Source organism: Triticum urartu, chromosome 3A (assembly GCF_056163025.1).
Source record: "Triticum urartu cultivar PI428250 chromosome 3A, HENAU_Tu73, whole genome shotgun sequence".
Taxonomy (NCBI): Eukaryota; Viridiplantae; Streptophyta; class Magnoliopsida; order Poales; family Poaceae; genus Triticum; species Triticum urartu.
The window spans coordinates 248,692,966-248,712,772 of record NC_141875.1 but is presented as its reverse complement, the minus strand read 5'-3'; positions in this window follow the sequence as shown (position 1 = coordinate 248,712,772).

The following is a 19,807-nucleotide window of genomic DNA, read 5'->3' as shown; positions in this document are numbered from 1 at the left end:
ACCGGAAATAAGCACACCACATAGTAAACAACCAACACATGAACATGGCATGATATGCGGGATGTAGTATGTGATGCATATGCATGATTTGGAAAGGAATGATTGAACCTGACCTCAACATGGAAATCCAAGAGTTCCACTGGAAAGAGGAGTAGATTTCGGTTGAAATCGATATAAAGATCACCGGAATCGGATGCACGGTTTGGAAATGGCAAGCAAAATAAATATGGCACCGGTCTGCGATTAACAACAAGTAGCCTTGTAAATGCATCAAGATAATTAAGCTACTGCACTCAAACATAGCAACAAAATACATGGCAGGGATCCACTCAAGATTCTTGACAAAAGATGGATACTGAGCTACGGCTAATTCACTCATTAACAGGTTCAAACAAGCATGGCCAAAGTGCAAATGATAACAGGTTACAGACTTGGAGAAAATAACAAAATGTCAGGAATTTATCATCAGGAAGCAATCTTTAGAGCGTGAAAACTACATGCTACAGGAACATATCATGGCAAAGCAAGGCATGGCATGAAGCTACTCAAAGCATATAACAAAAGTCCCTTAGTGACCATGAGAATACTCAGAAAATACAATTGCAAGCATGTGAACATAGCAATTAACGAAAACAGATTCATACTTAGAGAAAAATGGAGCATGGCAAAACAGACATAAAGTAGGCATATTTACGAGCTTGATGCACTCACTACGAGGCATTGCATGAAAAACTAAGCATATACCCAGCAAATAGACATGGCATAGAAGCTAGACATGGCAAGAACAACAACATAGCATGTACGGATCAACAACAACAAGCTCGGCAAAATGGCTAAACATGTTAACAATCTGCCAGGAACATTTTATAGCAAAAGTAGAGCTCAATTGACTCAAGCTAGGTTGCTCCATAATTGCAAACAAAGACATGGATGGATAGAGCACAACATTATCTACAAAACATCCTTACTGATCATGCTCAAAAGATGCACGGATCACTAGGAAACAACATGAACATATGGCATAAAAACAATAACAGGACAAGGACTTAGTGAAATACTAAGTCCCTGAAATCAGCATCATTCAGTAAGCTACTCTGCATGCTTGTGCTAGTCACCACGAAGACCACAAAAACACATGGAATACACCCCTATAACGATGGCATGGCATACATCAAAACACATGTAGAGCTCAGGATCATAGCATGCACACATTAATCATGGCAAAAATGACAAAAGTGCATTTGCTGAAATAGATCTGAAACTATCATCACATAGCCCTCTTCCAACAGCATTTCGGGCATCAAGATGAGCTCAAATGAAAATGATACAATGAGATGAAATGATGTACTAGTCGAGACGAACATTTTGATATGCTACACGCACGAATCGGAGCCACGGTGATGAAGTTATGATGCGATGAAAAGTGCATAAAATTACTGAGATCTGGGGACTTAGAGATATTTTGACCTCTCGGGGAAAGTCAACCTGGGACGAAGACGTGCGGGACGGAGGGATCTGGATCTAGACGGAGGCATTTGGATGGAGGGTGTGGTGGATCTGATCCACCCTCCGTGGATCTCGCCGGAGACGAGGAAGGAGAGGGTCGGCAACGAGGTGGCTCGCCGAAGTCGCAGCGGGGAGGCGGCCGGACTTGGGCGCGTCATTGCTGGAGCGGGAACCAGCGGAGGAAAGGCTGGCCGGACTTGCGGCTGGACTAGGCGGCGGCTCGGGGTGGCGCACGCAACCGGCAACGAGGAGGGGCAGGTGCGGGGACGAACGCCTCGGGCGGGTGGTGGGCGGCGAGCTCGCGCGCGGCGGCGGCGGCGTTGCGCAGTGGCGCGGAGCGCCCGAGGCGGCGGGGCGACCAGGCGCGTGGCGGCGGCGGTTCGGGCCCCGCGGGTCGGATCTGGGCCGCGCAGGCCCGCGACGGCGGAGGCGTCTCGGCGGAACATGTGGCGGGCTCCGGTTCGCTGAGGGGCGGTGCGGCGGTGACGTGTCGGCGCCTCATTCGCCGGAGTCAGGTGGCGGCGGGATGGACGCGTCCGGCGGTGGGACGGACATGTCCGGCGGTGTGCCGGGGAATTTTTAGGGTTTCATCTGCGCGAATTTTTGGAGGGGATCACATATATTTAGGTAGAGGGAGCTGGGAGAGTCCAAAAGAGGTGCGGTTTTCGGCCACGCGATCGTGATCGAACGACCGAGATGATGGAGGGGGTTTAGGTGGGTTTTGGGCCACTTTGGAGGGGTGTTGGGCTGCAACACACACGAGGCCTTTACGGTCCCTTGGTTAACCGTTGGAGTATCAAACGAAGTCCAAATGGCACGAAACTTGACAGGCGGTCTACCGGTAGTAAACCAAGGCCGCATGGCAAGTCTCGGTCCAATCGGAAAATGTTTAACACCCGCGCGCGAAAAGAGGTAGAAAGGGACACCGTATGACTTAGGAGCGTCGGATTGCCAAACGGACAACGGGGAAAATGCTCGGATGCATAAGACAAACATGTATGCGAATGCGATGCACATGATGACATGATATGCAATGCATGACATGCAATCAAGTGACAAGGCAACACAGCGAATAACTGGAGGACACCTGGCACATCGGTCTCGGGGCATTACAACACTCCACCACTACGAGAGGATCTCGTCCCGAGATCTAGAATGGCACCAGAGGGAAAACGGAAGAGAAAGAGAAGAGGTAAAACTAAGTTGCTCCTTTGACAAACGAGTGAAACCAAAGAACCTTGGGAGGTTGAACAAACTGAAAGAAAGAATGCAACGAGAAAGAGCGAAGTTGAAAGCACTCCGTTAGGAAAAGAGGAACAAGGAACAATACGGGAACCTTGTAGGTTGAAAGGCATGAGAAGAAGGGTTACAATGGATAAGAGGTACATGCCAGCACTCCAGTTAAAACGAGATGTACAATGAACGATGAAGGTCAAATTACGACAACACTCCGGTTGGAAATGGAAGGAATTGAAGATGATCTTGGCAAAACAAGATGATGGGTCGATGATATTGACATCACAATGCCTCCGGATGAAGGAATAAAAGGTAGATCGTCGAAACAAAAGAACGGAGAATAAAACACCATCTTCTAACTCAAATGAACTTGAAAAGCATCTTGAAAAGAAAGGTCGAACGGAATTGTTGAAAAACCAACAATGAAAGAATAAAATAGAAATGGGCTTAAGGAATACATCTCAAATTATGAGGAGACAACCTGCCACTTACGGGAAAAGAATTGGATTGATAAGAACAAGGAGACGAGAAAACTTATCTCACCGGGAGGATAAACGAAGAACTTGGGTCATTTATAAGCACCATAGATAGCAACAATCCTTAGGGAAGGCTTTAGGTGAAACATGACACAAGATAACTCCAACGAAGAGATTGATGGATTTAAAATACCTCATTCTTAACAACATGTGAATCATGAAACATGAACTCAAATTATCAAGAATGACATAATACCACCTCCAATGGTACGGTAGAAAGAATTGCACTCCTGATTGCAAAATGAAAAATGATTGAGCTCCTCTGAAAAGAATCTCGATGAACACTTCAAGAAGGAATTAAATCCTTTATGAACCAACATGTAGAACCTCCATGAAGAACTCCGGCAACAGAAGAATGATCACACGAAAAGAAGGATGAAAAGAATAAGGTTGAAGCCTTGCAATGATTATATGAAGCTCTGCGACGAGATAAAGTGGAGACTTGGAACTCCAAAAAATAAAAGATAAAGCATCTCGAACTGAGAATGTGATAAGATAAACCACTCCGGAAAAAGAAATTGAATAAACTCAACGAAACAAGAATAAGAATTACATTATGCTTATCCTTCACCAATTCAAATTGATGACAAGCAATGGAATTGGCATACTACTTATTCTCGTAGAAAGGATTTAAGATAGATATAGCGCAAACTTGAGAAGGTCTTCAACGAACCACCGGTATGATTGGAACGACGAATGAATTGATAAGATAATAGCGAAAGAGAATCCAGGAAGAACCACCGTAAGAATTGAACAACAAATGAAGTAAAAGGATGAATCACCAGTAAGAATTAGCAAATGAACGAACATACATTAGAGAGTTAATATACAAGTGAAACGGATAGATCACGAACTGATTAGAGAATATTTGAATGAGGCACCGGTAAGATTTGGAGAATGATAGCTGACAGCCGGAATGAATAAGTCTTCTGAAATGATGGACTCCGGATAACAAACTGAGAATACTCTTGAATTGCTTCGTATGGGTGAAAAGAGTACTCACAATCAAAACAATTATGAGAGGATGACACTAAGCTAGCATCATGAATCTTCGAGATAATGGATAAGATTGAAGAGAAACTCTTCTTCGGTCTTCCAATATGAGAATGACGACGAGAAATACCACCATGAATTATTGAGGCACTACGGAATGAAGAATGGAAAGGTTGATCGAACGATGAAAAGAATTTGAAAGATCTTGGAGAAAAACATAAGACTGATGATAATTCATTCTTACGTCAACTTCGAAAAGAATTTTTGAGGATAGCTCCGGGAGAATTAGAAGAGTCAGGTTTGATCCTGGAAAAAGACCTATGGGTTAGGGCCCACTGAAAAGATACACCATTGAACGATTTTGAAGAGAGATTGCACCGGTTGATTTAAATGGCTTGAATGAGATAACAACCTCGAAATATGTTGAACGGATCTTGAATGACAAGACGATCCTTCTGAGATATCTTTAGCACTCCGAAATAATTGAATAGCGAGAAATGACTGAATATAAGGTGCACCGGCATGAGAAGGCCTTGAAACGAGGAAAGGATATGATCAACAAAGCTTGACTAGAATCCACCAAAGAAGAAAAAGAATGAAGAATGATGAGCTTGTAGAACATATTCATGAGAACCACCGGGTAAGAATATTGACGGAAAAGAATGGAGAGACTTCATATTCATAAGATAGATACTTGATAAAGAAATCCGAGTCCTCAAAGAAAAAGGGCGGGAGGGTGGGAAAACAAAGGCAACTTGGGATGGATGAAACAAACACCGTTGAGAAGAACTGGTAATAGATCTTGCTGATGTTGAAATGATCAGATCTACTTGAAGAGAAGCACACCGATTGAAAAGAAATTGAAATGACAAACTCGATGATCGAGAAGGGTTAGTATTCACATAGAAATATGAGAACACCGTTTAGGAAAGGTATGGAATCAACATTTTACTTCAAAGCAACTCGAATACCACAACTGAAAACAAAAGCAAAGGGTTGGCTTACAGAATAAGCCGGAACAAACATATGATAGAGATTTCGTTCGAAGTTTTCGTGGTGGGGCCTACACGGGCTCGTTCGTACAGCACCATCATGTACAAAGCAGTGCACATGACATACGAAGCATCCCCAAGTCAGCATAGCCAAGGACTCTTTAAGACACAACGAGACCACTGTAAAACCAACCGTGAATAGGCGGACCACTAGACGTCGAGCCCCAATTTCATATCATACATCTGTCGGAAAAGATATCCTAAGAGCTACTTGAATTCCTACTTATAAACTCCCGAAATTTTCCAGTTATGCAATCAGGTGTTGGGGATACAGGGGAAGCATAATATCTCACCCAAAACTAGAAAATCCTACATCTAGCTGTATCCATCCTTCAACACATAACCAAGAAACCTTCGGAAATCGTTTACCTCAACCTTCGAAAAGCATTCGTTATATGAGTTATGGCAATACTCCCGAACTCCTGCCCCAGTACTGGGTGGCGTCGAGGTTATCTTACCAACAACTGCATAAAAGAGATTTTCGATGTCGGCGAAACTCAGGTATTCCAGAATTGCAACGATAGAATTGTGACGACAACACCTCGGAGCTCAACTCCCCGGGACACTACCACAACCCCTAAATGTCAGGAGGCACCAAGAACAATGTTCTCGTCACAAAACCATCGGAACGATTCCAAGATACCCGCGTGATCCTAAATTTTTTAGTGAAATTTGAGAAGAGAAGAGTCAAACCTCTACGTCAGGATGCCTCACCAGAGTGACGAAGGGACTGAGGAGTAAAATGAATTCCTGCTCTCCGATATATAATATCCTAGAAGACTCAAAACATTTTTCTAGACTCAAGAACGCCAACGATTCGATCAAGCAGGGGGCTCCTAAAGTCGGGGAAGGCTCTGATTACCAACTTGTAACGCCCTCGATGTGGCTATATCTCCCACGTGTCGAAGCACGACTTAGAGGCATAACTGCATTGAAAGCAATGTCGCAAGTGAGGCAATCTTCACACAACCCATGTAATACATAAGGGAAAAGATACATAGTTGGCTTACAATCGCCACTTCACACAATTACATGAATAAAGCATTACATCATCCAGATACAATCAAGGTCCGACTATGGAACCCAAAATAAAAGAAGACTACCCCAAATGCTACACAGATCCCCGATCGTCCTAACTGGGCTCCACTACTGATCAAAAGGAAGCGAAACAACAAAAAGAATAAGGTCTTCATCAAGCTCCTCCATGAGCTCGGTTGCGTCACCTGCGCGGTTTCATCGAAACCTGCAAACTGGTTTTGGAAGTATCTGTGAGTCACGGGGACTCAGCAATCTCACACCCTCGCGATCAAGACTATTTAATCTTATAGGTAGGTAAAAGGTATGAGGTGGAGCTGCGGCAAGCGACTACCATATGTGGTGGCTAACATACACAAAAGAGAGCGAGAAGAGAAGGCAAAGCACGATCAATGAACTATGATCAAGAAGTGATCCTAGAACAACCTACGTCAAAACATAACTCCAACACCGTGTTCACTTCCCGGACTCCGCCGAGAAGAGACCATCATGGTTACTCACGCGGTTGATGTATTTTAATTAAGATAAACTTCAGGTTTTCTACAACCGGACATTAACAAATTCCCATCTTCCCATAACCGCGGGCACGGCTTTCGAAAGTTCAACACCCTGTAGGGGTGTCCCAAATTAGCCCATCACAAGCTCTCACGGTCAACGAAGGATATTCCTTCTCCCAAGACAATCCAATCAGACTCGACATCCCGGTTACAAGACATCCTCGACAATGGTAAAACAAGTCCAGCAAGACTGCCCGATGCACCGACATCCCGATAGGAGCTGCACATATCTCATTCTCAGGGCACACCGGATAAGCAATCCGTACAACTAAAACCATCCCTCGAGTTTCCTCGAGGTGGCGCTGCAAGGGGCTCTAGTTTGGACCAACACTTAGACAAGCACTGGCCTGGGGGGGTTAAAATAAAGATGACCCTTGTGCTTAGGGGTGGAAACGAATCGGATGCGGATCGGATAGTGCTCTTACCACTTTCATTTTCATATTTTCAAAACGAATACGAATCCGAATACGGATGTTATCGGATACGAATGCGGCTCGGATATTATTCGAATACGGATACGTATCGGATATTTTCTTGATTCAGAACGGATACGAATAATATCAACATATTGCGTAAGTAAATTAATCGATAGCTATGTGACCTAAAATAATCAACTTGTGACATACAATAAGTCAATGATAAATAGGTTTATGAATAAATACTATTGTAATGCATAATAATTTATAAGTTTAATCATATAAAGAGTAAAATTTGACCACTTATTTGGCTTTTATGTTGGATAATTGGAATATTTGTCCTACAATTTTAAAAATTACCTCCCATAATCTTATTCGGATACGGATATATCCACTTCCATATCCATATTTGTGTCAAAATCTCCTACCATATTTTATTTTTTATTTGTTTAATAAATTCGTATACGGATAATTTTCATTTCCATTTTGGTTCGGATGCGGATGTTTCGGATACGAATAGGCATTTTCTCGAATACGAATATCGGATATTTCGGATTATCCGCTACCACTTTCCACCCCTACTTGTGCTGGCCTAACCCAAGGGAAAAAGAGGCTAGGTGGCGAATGGTAAAACCAAGGTTGGGCCTTGCTGGAGGAGTTTTATTCAAAGCGAACTGTCAAGGGGTTCCCATTATAACCCAACTGTGTAAGGAACGCAAAATCTGGGAACATAACACCAATATGACGGAAACTAGGGCGGCAAGAGTGGAACAAAACACCAGGCATAAGGCCGAGCCTTCCACCCTTTACCAAGTATATAGATGCATTAATTAAATAAGAGGTATTGTGATATCCCAACAAAATATCCATGTTCCAACAAGGAACAAACTGCAATCTTCACCTGCAACTAACAACGCTATAAGAGGGGCCGAGCAAAGCGGTAACATAGCCAAACAACGGTTTGCTAGGAAAAGGTGGGTTAGAGGCTTGGCTTAACAATATGGGAGGCATAATAAGCAAGTGGTAGGAATCGCAGCATAGGCATAGCAAAAGAGCGAGCAACTAGCAAGCAAAGATAGAAGTGATTTCGAGGGTATGGTCATCTTGCCTGAAATCCCGCAAGGAAGAAGAACGAGTCCATGAAGAAGACAAACAGACGTAGTCGAACGGGTCCTCACAAATGCGACGTTATTGGAACCAACCCGAAGAAGCAACAACGGAAAGAAGCACACAACATAGTAAACAACCAACACATGAACATGGCATGATATGCGGGATGCGGTATGTGATGCATATGCATGATTTGGAAAGGAATGATTGAACCTGGCCTCAACTTGGAAATCCAAGAGTACCACTGGAAATAGGAGTTGATTTCGGTTGAAATCGATATAAAGATCACCGGAATTGGACGCATGGTTTGGAAATGGCAAGCAAAACAAATATGGCACCGGTCTGCGATTAACAGCTAGTAGCCTTCTTAATGCATCAAGATAATCAAGCTACTGCACTCAAACATAGCAACAAAATACATGGCAGGGATCCACTCAAGACTCTTGACAAAAGATGAACACTGAGCTACGGCTAATTCACTCATTAACAGGTTCAAACAAGCATGGCGAAAGTGCAAATGATAATAGGTTACAGACTAAGAGAAAATAACATGTCAGGAATTTATCATCAGGAAGCAATCTTTAGAGCACGAAAACTACATGCTACAAGAATATATCATGGCAAATTAAGGCATGCCATGAAGCTACTCAAAGCATATAACAAAAGTCCCTTAGTGACCATGAGCCAAAAGGGATCAGAAAATACAATTGCAAGCATGTGAACATAGCAATTAACGTAAACATATTCAGACTTAGAGAAAAAACTGGACATGGCAGAACAGACATCAAGTAGGCATGTTTACGAGCTCGATGCACTCACTACGAGGCATTCCATGACAAACTAAGCATACACCTAGCAAATAGACATGGCATAGAAGCTAGACATGGCAAGAACAACAACATAGCATGCACGGATCAACAACAACAAGCTCGGCAAAATTGCTAAACATGTTAACAATCTGCCATGAACATTTTATAGCAAAAGTAGAGCTCGATTGACTCAAGCTAGGGTGCTCCATAATTGCAAACAAATACATGGATGGATAGAGCACAACATTATATACAAATCATCCTTACTTATCATGCTCAAAACATGCACGGATCACTAGGAAACAACATGAACATATGGCATAAAAACAAAAACAGGACAAGGAGTTAGTGAAATTCTAAGTCCCTGAAATCAGCATCATTGAGTAAGCTACTCTGCATGCTTGTGCTAGTCACCACGAAGACCACAAAAATACATGCCATACACCCCTGTAACGATGGCATGGCATACATCAAAACACATGTAGAGCTCAGAATCATAGCATGCACACATTAATCATGGCAAAAATGACAAAAGTGCATTTGTTGAAACAGATCTGAAACTATCATCACATAGCCCACTTCCAACAGCATTTCGGGCATCAAGATGAGCTCAAATGAAAATGATGCAATGAGATGAAATGATGTACTCGTCGAGACGAACATTTTGATATACTACACGCACGAATCGGAGCCACGGTGATGAAGTTATGATGCGATGAAAAGTGCATAAAATTACTGAGATCTGGGGACTTGGAGATACTTCGACCTCTCGGGGAAAGTCAACCCGGGACGGAGACGTGCGGGACGGAGGGATCCGGATCTGGACAGAGGCGTTTGGATGGAGGGTGTGGTGGATCTGACCCACCCTCCGTGGATCTCGCCGGAGACGAGGAAGGAGAGGGCCGGCGACGAGGTGGCTCGCCGGAGGCGCAGCGGGGAGGCGGCCGGACTTGGGCACGTCCTTGCCGGAGTGGGATCCGGTGGAGGAGCGGCTGCCCGGACTTGCGGCCGGAGTAGGCGGCGGCTCGGGGCGGCGCAGGCGACCGGCGACGAGGAGAGGCAGGTGCGGGGACGAACGCCTCGAGCGGGTGGTGGCCGGCGAGCTCGCGCGCGGCGGCGGCGGCGTTGCGCGGTGGCACGGAGCGCCCGAGGAGGCGGGGCGACCAGGCGCGTGGAACAGGTGGCGGGATTCGGTTCGTTGAGGGGCAGGACGGCGGTGACGTGTCGGCGCCTCATTCGCCGAAGTGAGGTGGCGGCGGGATGGACGCGTCCGGCAGCGGGACGGACATGTTCGGCGGCGTGCGGGGGAATTTTTAGGGTTTCATCTGCGCGAATTTTTGGAGGGGATCACATATATATAGGTAGAGGGAGCTAGGAGAGTCCAAAAGAGGTGCAATTTTCGGCCACGCGATCGTGATCGAAGGACCGAGATGATGGAGGGGGTTTAAGTGGGTTTTGGGCCACTTTGGAGGGGTGTTGGGCTTCAACACACACGAGGCCTTTACGGTCCCTCAGTTAACCATTGGAGTATCAAACGAAGTCCAAATGGCACGAAACTTGACAGGCGGTTTACCACTAGTAAACCAAGGCCGCATGGTAAGTTTCGGTCCAATCCGAAAACGTTTAACGCCCGCACGCGAAAAGAGGTAGAAAGGGACACTAGATGACATAGGAGCGCCGGATTGCAAAACGGACAATGGGGAAAATGCTCGGATGCATGAGACGAACATGTATGCGAATGCGATGCACATGATGACATGATATGCAATGCATGACATGCAAGCAAATGACAAGGCAACACAGTGAATAACTAGAGGACACCTGGCACATCGGTCTCGCGGCGTTACACGGTGGCGTGGCAACGGGCGGCGGTGGCGGCGCTGCAGAGGCGGTGGCGCGGCAAAGGCAAAGGCGGTGGCGGCGGCGCTGCGGTCGGGGCTAGCGGTGGGGTTGGGTGGTGGAGGGGGGGTCGGGGCGGCGTATTTAAGAGGGGGGGGTCTGCTTGGAGGAGTGGACTTGGTAAAACAAGCATAGCTTCAAGATTTTCAACACATAGAGAGGAAACTTGATATTATTGCAATTCCTACAAGCATATGTTCCTCCCTCATAGTAATTTTCAGTAGCATCATGAATGAATTCAACAATATAAATATCACATAAAGCACTCTTTACATGATTCATAAGCATAGAAATTTTACTATTCTCCAAATAACAAAAATTCTCCTCATTCATAGTAGTGGGAGGAGCAAATTCAAAAAAATAGCTATCATGGGATTGAAAATTCAAATCAAGATGAAAAGTTTCATGGTTATAATTATTATTTATAGCATACGTGTCATCACAATAATCATCATATATAGGTGGCGTGCTTTCATCATAATAAATTTGCTCATCAAAACTTGGGGGAGAGAAAATATCATCTTCATGAAACATAGCATCCCCAAGCTTGTGGCTTTGCATATCATTAGCATCATGGATATTCAAATAATTCATACTAACAACATTGCAATCATGCTCATCATTCAAATATTTAGTGCCAAACATTTTAATGCATTCTTCTTGTAACACTTTGGCACAATTATTGGAATCTTTATTTTCACGAAAGACATTGAAAAGATGAAACATATGAGGCAACATCGATTTCATCTTTTTGTAATTTTCTTTTCTATACTAAACTAGTGATAAAACAAGAAACTAAAAGATTCAATTGCAAGATCTAAAGATATACCTTCAAGCACTAACCTCCCCGACAATGGCACCAGAAAAGAGCTTGATGTCTACTACACAACCTTCTTCTTGTAGACGTTGTTGGGCCTCCAAGTGCAGAGTTTGTAGGACAGTAGCAAATTTCCCTCAAGTGGATGACCTAAGGTTTATCAATCCATGGGAGGCGTAGGATGAAGATGGTCTCTCTCAAACAACCCTGCAACCAAATAACAGAGTCTCTTGAGTCCCCAACACACACAATAAAATGGTAAATTGTATAGGTGCACTAGTTCGGCGACGAGATGGTGATACAAGTGCAATATGGATGATAGATATAGGTTTTTGTAATATAAAAATATAAAAACATCAAGGTAACTAATGATAAAAGTGAGTAAAAATGGTATTGCAATGCTTCGAAACAAGGCCTAGGGTTCATACTTTCACTAGTGCAATTTCCCTCAACAAGGATAACATAGTTAGATCATATAAATATCCCTCAACGTGCAACAAAGAGTCACTCCAAAGTCACTAATAGCGGAGAACAAACGAAGAGATTATTGTAGGGTATGAAACCACCTCAAAGTTATTCTTTCCGATCAATCCATTGGGCTATTCCTAAATAAAATTTCAGATCTTAAGTACTTTATTCAAACAACAAGCAAAAAAATGGCATTGCAAGGATAGTACATATCATGTGAAGAATCAAAAACTTAGGCTCAATCAAAACTAACCGATAGTTGTTGAAGAAGAAAGGTGGGATGCCTACCGGGGCATCCCCAAGCTTAGATGCTTCAGACTTCTTGAAATATTAACTAGGGATGCCTTGGTCATCCCCAAGCTTGAGCTTTTGTGTCTCCATAATTCCTCTCATATCATAGTTTCCTGGAATCTTAAAAACTTCATCCACACAAAACTCAACAAGAACTCGTGAGATAAGTTAGTATAAATCAACGCATAAACCTTATCATTATCTACTGTAGAAAATCACTAAAATTATTATTTTACATTGCATACTAAATGCCTCTGCATATTTAAGAGTCCTATCCTCAAATAGAATAATTAAACAAGCAAACATATGCAAACAAACCAAACATGACAGCAATTTGTCTAAACAGAACAGTCTGTAAAGAATGCAAGATTAATCATACTTATTTAACTCCAAAAATTCTTAAAAATTACCATACTATAGATAATTTGTTTTTACTCATTGTGTAAAAAGTTTCAAGATTTTTATCGTGTTCTAACTATTCACAAATATTCAAAACATAACAACAAACTTTCTGTTTTAAAAGAGCAACATCTAGACTTGCAAAATAAGCATGGTAAAGGCTATACTTGACCGTTTTTATTGAACTAAAAGATGAAAAAAATTATTCTAAATAGAAGAAAGCAAATACTAAAAAAATAAAATGACGCTCCAAGCAAAACACATATCATGCGGTGAAAAAAATATAGCCTCAAGTAAAGTTACCGATAAATGAAGACGAAAGAGGGGATGCCATCCGGGGCATCCCCAAGCTTAGATGCTTGGTTGTCCTTGAATATTACCTTGGGATGCCTCAGGCATCCCCAAGATTAGGATCTTGCCACTCCTTATTTCGTAATCCATCGAATCTTTACCCAAAACTTGAAAACTTCACAACACAAAACTTAACAAAAAACTTGTAAGCTCCATTAGTATAAGAAAGCAAATCACCACTCAGGTACTGGCAAGACAAGATTCATAATTTTTCTCACATGATTCCTACTGTACCATATCATATCTACAATTTATACTAAGCAATATAGGCCATCGAAACTAGAAAACAAGCAAACTATGCATCGAAAACAGAATCTGTCAAAAACAAAACAGTCTGTAATAATCTGTAACTCCCGAATACTTCTGTAACTCCAAAAATCCTAAGAAATTAGGAAGTCCTAAGAAATTTGTTTATTAATCCTCTGCAAAAATAATCAGTATTTTATCGTGCTTCTGTCAAAAACGGAAACTAATCTCCTGGGCGCAAAAGTTTCTGTTTTTTAGCAAGATCAAATCAACTATCACCATAAGCCATCCCAAAGGTCTTACTTGGCACTTTATTGAAACAAAAGCTATAAAACATGATTACTACTGCAGCATAATCATGTGAACACACAAAAATAGTAGGTATAAATGTTGGGTTGTCTCCCAACAAGCTCTTTTCTTTAGTGCCTTTCTAGCTAGGCATGATGATTTCAATGATGCTCATATAAAAGATAGGAATTGAAACATAATGGGAGCATCATGAAGAATATGACTAAAACATTTAAGCATAACCCACTTCCTATGCATAGGGATTTTGTGAGCAAACAACTTATGGGAACAAGAATCAACTAGCATAGGAAAGCAAAACAAGCATAGCTTCAAGATTTTCAACATATAGAGAGGAAACTTGATATTATTGCAATCCCTACAAGCATATGTTCCTCCCTCATAGTAATTTTCAGTAGCATCATGAATGAATTAAACAATATAAATATCACATAAAGCACTCTTTACATGATTCATAAGCATAGAAATTTTATTATTCTCCAAATAAGAAATATTCTTCTCATTCATAGTAGTGGGAGGAGCAAATTCAAAAAAAATAGCTATCATGGGATTGAAAATTCAAATCAAGATGAAAATTTTCATGGTTATAATTATTCTTTATAGCATACGTGTCATCACAATAATCATCATAGATAGGTGGCGTGCTTTCATCATAATAAATTTTCTCATCAAAACTTGGGGGAGAGAAAATATCATCTTCATGAAACATAGCATCCCCAAGCTTGTGGCTTTGCATATCATTAGCATCATGGATATTCAAATAATTCATACTAACAACACTGCAATCATGCTCATCATTCAAATATTTAGTGCCAAACATTTTAATGCATTCTTATTCTAACACTTTGGCACAATGATTGGAATCGTTATTTTCACGAAAGACATTGAAAAGATGAAACATATGAGGCAACCTCAATTTCATTTTTTTTGTAATTTTCTTTTCTATACTAAACTAGTGATAAAACAAGAAACTAAAAGATTCGATTGCAAGATCTAAAGATATACCTTCAAGCACTAACCTCCCCGGCAATGGCGCCCGAAAAGAGCTTGATGTCTACTACACAACCTTCTTCTTGTAGACGTTGTTGGGTCTCCAACTGCAGTCGTTTGTAGGACAGTAGCAAATTTCCCTCAAGTGGATGACCTAAGGTTTATCAATCCATTGGAGGCGTAGGATGAAGATGGTCTCTCTCAAACAACCCTGCAACCAAATAACAGAGTCTCTTGTGTCCCCAACACACACAATAAAATGGTAAATTGTATAGGTGCACTAGTTCGGCGACGAGATGGTGATACAAGTGCAATATGGATGATAGATATAGGTTTTTGTAAACTGAAAATATAAAAACAGCAAGGTAACTAATGATAAAAGTGAGTGAAAATGGTATTGCAATGCTTCGAAACAAGGCCTAGGGTTCATACTTTCACTAGTGCAATTTCCCTCAACAAGGATAACATAGTTAGATCATATAAATATCCCTCAACATGCAACAAACAGTCACGCCAAAGTCACTAATAGCGGAGAACAAACGAAGAGATTATTGTAGGGTACGAAACCACCTCAAAGTTATTCTTTCCAATCAATCCATTGGGCTATTCCTATAAGTGTCACAAATAGCCCTAGAGTTCATAGTAAAATAACACCTTAAGACACAAATCAACCAAAACCCTAATGTCACCTAGATACTCCAATGTCCCATCAAGTATCCGTGGGTATGATTATGTGATATGCATGACACAATCTCAGATTCATCTATTCAACCAACACAAAGAACTACAAAGAGTGCCCCAAAGTTTCTACGGGAGAGTGAAGACGAAAACATGTGCCAACCCATATGCATAAGTTCACAAGGTCATAGAACTCAGAAGTTGATCACCAAAACATACATCAAGTGGATCACGTGAATATGCCATTGTCACCACAGATAAGCACATGCAAGACATACATCAAGTGTTCTCAAATCCTTAAAGACTCAATCCAATAATATAACTTCAAAGGGAAAACTCAATTCATCACAAGGAGATAGAGGGGGAGAAACATCATAAGATCCAACTATAATAGAAAAGCTCGCGGCACATCAAGATCGTGCCATATCAAGAACACGAGAGAGAGAGAGATCAAACAAATAGCTACTGGTACTTACCCTCAGCCCCGAAGGTGAACTACTCCCTCCTCATCATGGAGAGCGCTGGGATGATGAAGATGGCCACCGGTGATGGATCCCCCCTCCGGCAGGGTGCTGGAACAGGGTCCCGATTGGTTTTTGGTGGCTACAGAGGCTTGCGGCGGCGGAACTCCCGGTCTAGGTTATTTTCTGGAGGTTTGGGGATTTATAGGAGAGGTTGGCATCGAGAACAAGTCAGGGGGCCCCAAGGGAAGTCCACGAGGCACAGGGGCGCGCCCTCCACCCTCATGGGGCCCACGGGACTCCCCTCCGAGAACATTTATTTCTGCACAAAAACAACACCACGGTAGTTCTGCTGAATACAACGTAAGTCCGGGTTAGTTCTAACCAAATCATACCAAAATCATGTAAAAAATATTATAAACATGGCATGAATACATCAAAAATTATAGATATGTTGGAGAAGTATCAATTTTCTTCATGAACTTAATACACTAGATGCATGCTGGATAGCGGTCGATGTGTGGAGCTATAGTAGTTGATGCAGGCAGGAGTCGGTCTACTAATCTTGGACGTGATGCCTATGTAATGATCATTGCCTGGATAGCATCATGAGTATTTGAAGTTCTGTCAATTGCCAAACAGTGATTTGTTTACCCACCGTTTGCTATTTTTCTCAAGAGAAGCCACTAGTGAAACCTATGGCCCTCGGGTCTCTTCCTCATATTATATGCATTTGCGATCTATTTTTATTTGCCTTTTATTTTTAGATCGACTAAACCAAAAATAAAAAATACCTTGATGCAATTTATTTTATTTGGCGTTCGATCTATCAATATTTACAATCTTCTCCCGTCAACACGCCAATTTCTCGCATCGTTACCCGAAAGGGATTGACAACCCCTTTAACACGTCGGGTTGCGAGTATTTGTTATTTGTGTGCAGGGACTATTAACATTGTGTTGCTTGGTTATCCTACTGGTTCGATAACCTTGGTTTCATATCTAAGGGAAATACCTACCGCCGATGTGTTGCATCATTCCTTCTTCTTCGGGGAAATACGGACATAGCTTCAAGCGACATCAGGTAGATTCTGACCAATTTCTTATGCTTAATGTTTGCAGACGTGGTCTCCCTGGGCGCAGAAGGCGCGATGCCCAGCCCAACTACCAGAGGAAACAATAACTCCCCTGCTCACGGCGCTCCTCACCGAGGAGCCGCATGTGGTGGCCCCCAAAGGGACGAAGTCCCTAAAGGGCAAGGCGAGTGCTCAGATCCGAGAGACGTAGGTCACTCGGTCCAAGGAGACCCACGCCTCCTCTGTTCACGAGGACGGCGTAGAGGAGGGCATGGAGGAAGAGAACCCTCCCCCTAAGGGGAAAAGGGTGGCATCAGGAGATGTGATAACCCACAAATATAGGGGATCGCAATAGTTTTCGAGGGTAGCGTATTCAACCCAAATTTATTGATTCGACACAAGGGGAGCCAAAGAATATTCTCAAGTATTAGCAGCTGAGTTGTCAATTCAACCACACCTGAGAGACTTAATATCAGCAGCACAAAAATTAGTAGCAAATTAGTATGGAAGTAACGGTAATGGTAACAAAAGTGACAGTAGCATTTTTGTAGTAATCGTAACAATGGCAACGGAAAAGTAACGAAACAAAGATCAATATGAAATGAGCTCGTAGGCAATGGATCAATGATGGATAATTATGTCCAATGGCATTCATCTTGCAACATTTATAACAGAGGGCGACACAGAACTAGCTCAAATTCATCAATATAATGTAGGCATGTATTTTGAACATAGCCATACGTTCTTATGGAAAAGAAATCGCATGACATCTTTTGTCCTACCCTCCCGTGGCAGCGGGGTCCTATTGGAAACTAAGGGATATTAAGGCCTTGTTTTAATAGAGAACCAGAACAAAGCATTAGCACTTAGTGAATACATGAACTCTTCAAACTACGGTCATCACCGGGAAGTGTCCCGACTATTGTCACTCCAGGGTTGCCGGATCATAACACGTAGTAGGTGACTATAACTTGCAAGATAGGATCAAGAACACAAATATATTCATGAAAACATAATAGGTCCAGATCTGAAATCATAGCACTCGGGCCCTAGTGACAAGCATTAAGCATAGCAAATTCATAGCAACATCAATCTTAGAACATAGTGGATACTAGGAATCGAACCCTAACAAAACTAACTCGATTACATGGTAAATCTCATCCAACCCATCACCGTCCAGCAAGCCTACCATGGTATTACTCACGCATGGTGGTGAGCATCATCAAATTGGGGATGGAGGATGGTTGATGATGATGGTGACGGATTCCCCTCTCTGGAGCCTCGAACGGACTGAAGATTAGCTCTCCCGAGGAAGAACATGGCTTCGTGGAGGCTCCAGATAACCCACAAGTATAGGGGATCGCAACAATTTTAGAGGGTAGAGTATTCAACCCAAATTTATAGATTCGACACAAGGGGAGCCAAAGAATATTTGCAAGTATTAGCGGCTGAGTTGTCAATTCAACCACACATGGAGATTAATTATCTGCAGCAAAATGATCAGTAGTGAAGTAGTATCATAGTTTTGATAATAGTAGCAACAGCAACAGTAATGGTAACAGTGATAGCAGTAATTTTGTAGTGAGTGCAATAGTAACGATACCAGTGGTAACTTAGCAAGAACGATATAAGAGAAATTCGTACACACTGGATCAACAATTTTTTGGATGATATTCATCATGTGACAGTCATAACCTAGGGCGATATGGCACTAGCTCCAGTTCATAAATATAATGCAGGTATGTATTACGTAAATAGTCATACGTTCTTATGGAAAGAACTTGCATGGCATCTTTTGTCCTACCCTCCTATGGCAGCGGGGTCCTATTGGAAACTAAGGGATATTAAGGCCTCCTTTTAATAGAGAACCGGAACAAAGCATTAACACAAGGTGAATACATGAACTCCTCAAACTACAGTCACTACCGGGAGTGGTCCCGACTACTGTCACTCCGGGGATGCCGGATCATAACACGTAGTAGGTGACTATAACTTGCAAGATCGGATCTAGAACATGGTTATAATGGTGATAACATAAATGGTTCAGATCTGAAATCGTGGCACCCGGGCCCAAAGTGACAAGCATTAAGCATGGCAAAGTCATAGCAACATCAATCTCAGAACATAGTGGATACTAGGGATCAAGCCCTAACAAAACTAACTAGATTACATGATGAATCTCATCCAACTCCTTACCGACCAACAGGCTGATACGTCCATTTTGATCATGTTTTCATATTGTTATTTATGATGTTTTTATACATAATAATGCTTTTTGGAGAAATTCTAATGCCTTATCTCATAATTTGCAAGGTATACACAAAGAGGGAGAATTCCAGCAGCTGGAAATCTGAACCTGGAAAAGCTACGTCAGGCTACCTATTCTGCAGAACTCCAAACAAACTGATACTTCACGGAGAATTGTTATGGAATATATGATGAATATTGGAGCAAATAAGTACCAAAGGAGGCCCACCAGGTGGGCACCAACCACCTGGGTGCGCCAAGGAGCCTAGGCGCGCCCTGGTGGGTTGTGCTCACCTAGGCCCACCTCCAGTGCCCATCTTCTGGTATAT